A 5,000-nucleotide genomic window follows, 5' to 3' on the forward strand; every position below is an offset into this window, starting at 1 on the left:
TCCATCAGCCTCACCTACGTACGACCGCAGTTATTTGCCGGTCTACATAGGTCGCCTTGAGAATACGTAAAGTACAGTATAGCATCTATCTTCCCCAGACGATAACACGTCTCCAGCTCTTCACATGACTCGGCAACATTGATCAAGCCCTTCATCGACTTCATCTGTCAGGCTAGCAGGACAGGCGGTACTGACACTCACCGTGGACAGTGTCTGGCATGTCAGCCATGTTGGCCAGGCGACAGCCCTCCCCGCCAGTCGCTGGATGAATTCCCTCTCTCCGCTCATCCTGCTCTCTTCCATCTCACTCATTGATTAACAGATGTGAGCACTGCTGCTCTCTATCCATCTCTCTCCTCTCTCCTCTCCACTCCACTCCTCCTCCACCATCTCTCCCCCCCCCCTCCCCCCTCCTTCCCACCCTCTTTCATCAGTCATTCACCAAAGGAAGAGCACTGCATTTCATGCCAGAGTGGTGTATTAGACGAGAGCTTCAAATCATTTTTCATTTATTTCCTTTTATTTTCCCAAATTGACCCTCTTCAATGTTCCTTATAGGATACTCTGATGTTAGCTATGCTCGTCATAGCAGCGATATACAGTCCAGAAATAATTCCCTCAAATAGTCCCTGAAATAATATTCCTTCTCTTCTTTTTCTGTCCTCTATTGCTTCTTTTTACACCCCTCCATCTTTCATTCTACCCTTCAGTGGTGCAGTAATGCTTTCTCTTCCCACACTTATCTGTCACCCCTCTCTCCTCCATCTTCTTCATCAGGTACAGATGTGAGCACTCTGCTTCACTCTATCTATCTTTCTCTCCTTTCTTCCTTAAACATGTTTCCCTCCTTCCTTGGTGATGCTGTAACCACCTCGAGTCCCACCCTCTCTCTGACCTTTTTACCCCCCTCCCCTCCTCTTTCTCCATACCACATTTCTTCACTCTCAATCTGACAGCAGCTGGTGAAAGCAGGAACAAGTTGGCAACCGACCTCCACTACCTAGTTAGTGTAGAGTAGTGGGGATTACTCACTGAATCCATTGCCTTGCGATGTTTTGGCTTGACTAGCGAGTGTGCCATTGATGTTCAACGACAGGAAATGTATTTACATTTTTCAGAATAAAAGTCTGAACATTTTGATTGGTTGCTGACTTGTTCCCGCTTTCACCAGCTACTGTCACATATAGCGTAATACGTATGAGTTATGATCACTCCAGTTTCTTTGTCATGTCTGCAGAAAGGAAAATGTCTTATTCTCCCTTCCTTTCTCTGGATCTCCTGTTAGCCTACTGTGTAGGTGAGTGAAGGGTTGCCTTGCCAACTGCATCAGCAGCGTTTGGCCTTGGTACATGTGAGAGAGAGAGTGAGAGAGAGAGAGAGAGAGTTAGTGAGAGTGAGAGAGAGCGAGAGAGAGAGAGAGAGAAAAATAAACACTAATATTGCATCCCCAGAACACCATCTGTCTATCCATTTCCTAAAGCTTCTTAGGTTCCCTAAACGCCCCATTCCTCAGGCACTCTACCTTCAACCCTTCATTTTCTCATCCATCTCTCTGTGTCTCTGTCTCTCTCTCTTTCTCTCTCTCTTTCAGTCTGTGCTGTGTCTCTCACTCCATCTGCTAAGTGTCCTCAAGTTCTCTGTGTCCTCTAAACTCCACAGGCTGCTTGTCTGTCTGTGTGTCTGTCTGTCTGTGTGTCTGTCTGTGTGTCTGTGTGTCTGTCTGTCTGTCTGTTTTTGTCTGTCTCTGTCTCTCTGTGTGTGTGTGTGTGTGTGTGTGTGTGTTTGTGTGTGTCAGTCTGTGTGTTTGTCTGTCTGTCTGTCTGTCTGTCTGTCTGTCTGTCTGGCTAGCTGGCTGGCTCGCTGTCTGTCTATGCGTTTGTGTGTGTTAGTGTGTGTCTGTCTGTGTGTTTGTCTGTCTGTCTGCCAGTCTGTCTGTCTGTCCGTCCGTCTAGCTTCCGTCCTCCCCAACAACATAACCATATCTCTTCCAGGATGGGCGGGTGATCTTTCACACTCTCACTCTCTCATACTCCACCACATTTTCCAACCAACATTGTTTCAGTCCATTAAACAGACACAAATCCATTTGGAGACAGAGCCTAACATGGCCTTGGATGTGAGTCCATCTCTCTCTCCTGGGTCTGCCGGCTGTGAGAAAGGATTTCTCTGGAGGAACATGCTTTGGCTTGTGGCCTGGGAAATCCATTTACCAGCAGCAGCAGTAGCAGCAGCAGCAGCAGCTCCAGCGAGCAGCGACACAAGCCTGCCTGAGCTACAGCCTGCCTGACGCACTGAGGGCATGTGAATGATGGCTTCCATTGCCTCCTCTCCTGCACTTTGCACACACACACACACACACACACACACACAGACGCACACGCGCACACGGACACGCACACACACACGCGCGCCCTCACCCATCTACACATTTTTATTAGCAATAAAACACATAGATAAATGTTCACGTGTAAGCGTGTGTGTGGTGTATCATAAAGATTATTAACGGTTCCAAGATATACAGTCTGGTGAGGTCACTGACAACACGTACGGGCTGTGGTAGGGGGGAAGGGGGGGGGGGGGGGGGGGCAGCGGATGGTTGGACCAGGAGTGGAGTGAAGGAGTGAAAGAGTAAAATACGGTTTGACAGTTCCCTGACATTTCTTCTAACAGAGAGGGAGGCGAGGGCGGGGTGTGTGCGTGGCCCCTGGCCCTGCTGTGTCATACTATGTCATATCTCTGGTCACCGGTGGAACCTGCAGGGTCAGCTCCGGGTCAACGGTGCAATGGAGTGAGCAGAGACAGGGGTGATACAGATAGTAGCAACAGAACGATAGAGACAGAGATAGAGACAGAGATAGGCGGTGATATCGACCAGTATGCCAAGCGGAACTGCCACAGAAACGCCCCGTGGACAGGCCTCACCCTCATCCCATTCAGGGCAGCAGCGGTTCATTCCGGAATCGTTTGAAAATTCCAGGGCAATTTTGTTTTTCCCCTTCTTTCTCCAGAAGCACCCATGTTGTGCAGCTGAACTGTGTTAGTTTGTTCAGAGCTGAATACAAGTTGATTATCCTGCGAAAATAAACGGGTCCAGTCCAACAGCGCCAGCGAGGTCCAAACACGGATTCCAGGCGGCTAAGATAAAGCAGCAGCAGATTGCTCTATCCCATTAGTCATGGCTAAAGTTGAATACAATGAAAGAGGTGGCGGGAGAAATGTCATGGCGACAAGCCATAGACGGATATAGTCTCTCTCTCTGTCTCTCTCTCTCTCTCTGTCTCTCTCTCTCTCTCTCTCTCTCTCTCTCTCTCTCTCTCTCTCTCTCTCTCTCTCTCTTTCTCACACAGAGGTAGAACACTGTGTCTGTCTGTCTGTCTGGTGCCTTTATAGCTACCTCTGTCTCTCTCTCCGCACAACAATGGCATCCCAAGCCAAGTGTAGTTGAGTTATGCTTCCTCTCCCTCTCAGCTACGTACGTACGTCTGTCTCTCCTCTCCTCTCCTCTCCTCTCCTCTCCTCTCTCTCCCTGTTCTTCTGCTATCTCACAGCACGCTGATCTTGTCTCCAACTTCACCACTCTTTCCCTTTTTCTGCAAAGGTAACCACTCCTTCTCTCTCTGCCTCTTCCAACTTTATCTCTGTTTCCCTATTCTATTCTATTTCTGGAGACTATTGTCAATGCGTGTTTTCACGTGGTGTGACTTGAAATTATTATTAATTAATCCCCCTACTTCCCTGACACTTTTCGTCAATGATAGTGTTTCAGACAGAATTTCACACTCTGGAAATGTTATTATTATTTTTCAACCATTGTCGCTGCCAAAGCGTGAGATGGCGTGTTCTGCTCCCGTGTGTGTGAGCATGTGTGTGAGCGTGTGTGTGTGTGAGCGTGTGTGAGTGTGTGTGTGTGTGTGTGTGTGTGTGTGTGTGTGTGTGTGTGTGTGAGCGTAAAGGCGCGTAGGTGCAAAGGTGCCATCAAATCAGCTGATTACTTGTGTGTAAAGACTTGATACTGTCTTTACATTTATACTCCATTTCCAGATTTAACCATATACAGACAGAGATCATTTGTAACTTCATTGGAAAATGTCATTTGTGATAAACTGCTCAGAATGGACAATCGAAATGATATTGAAAGACACTAACACTTGTATTATCAACATAAGGACATGATTGAATTGAGAACAACTGTGTAATTATGTGAATAATGGCCAAATCAAATTAGTGAGTGTGTGAACGTGAGAGGCCGCTCCCTCAGCCTCGGGAGCCCAGCAGCTGCTGCAGTTACTAAAAGGCGCATATTTGTCCGTGCTTGTTTGAAGTGTACTTTTTAACTTTATTTTTATAAAACACATATGCTTTCAGCTCTTACTTGTACCTTATTCAAAATGTATTTAATTGATAAAAAATGTTGTTAGTTTTTTACTGTATGTAGCCTACAATGAAATCTACAGTATGAACAGTCTGAAAACCGTTGTCTTCTTCAACATATTTAAACATATGGACATTTGATCTTCCTTTTAACAATAATGAGAGATGGAGGTATAACTAAACAAATAAAGCTGAAAAAAAGATATTTGAGGAAAAAACTGTATTACTACTTAAAATGCCTAAAATTAGAATCAAGTGCACCACATCAGGTGCAAATGACTACAACATTGTTGGAGAGGATTTTGGAGGAGTCTGTCTTATTTAAACCTCAGATATTCAGTTTAGCTCTTGATTGTTGATGTGTGGTATGGTATCACCATGGCAAGATCAAAAGAGCTCTCTGAGGCCTTCAGAAAGAAGGTTGTAGATGCGTATGAGTGTGGGGAGGGATTTAAAAAGATCTCTAAACAATTAGAAATCAGCCATTCCACTGTCCGGAATATAATTTGTGGAGAACATTTAAAACAACTGCCAACATGGCCAGGTCAGGCTGTCCTAGCAAGTTCAGCCCAAGAGCAGACCACACAATGCTTAAAGAAGTCCCAAACAATCCTAAAATGTCATCATGG

At 45.9% G+C, this 5,000-nt stretch overlaps 1 protein-coding gene across 1 annotated transcript in view; it reads right to left on the reverse strand.

The window, feature by feature from the left end:
- Window positions 1-5,000, reverse strand: part of grin2ba (glutamate receptor, ionotropic, N-methyl D-aspartate 2B-a) — a gene marked incomplete at both ends in the record, with an annotated part of 86,541 nt that overhangs the window by 53,670 nt on the left and 27,871 nt on the right. The window lies entirely within an intron of this gene.

This window comes from Nansenia antarctica (genome assembly GCF_963989245.1).
Source record: "Nansenia antarctica genome assembly, chromosome: 2".
Taxonomy (NCBI): domain Eukaryota; kingdom Metazoa; phylum Chordata; class Actinopteri; order Argentiniformes; family Microstomatidae; genus Nansenia; species Nansenia antarctica.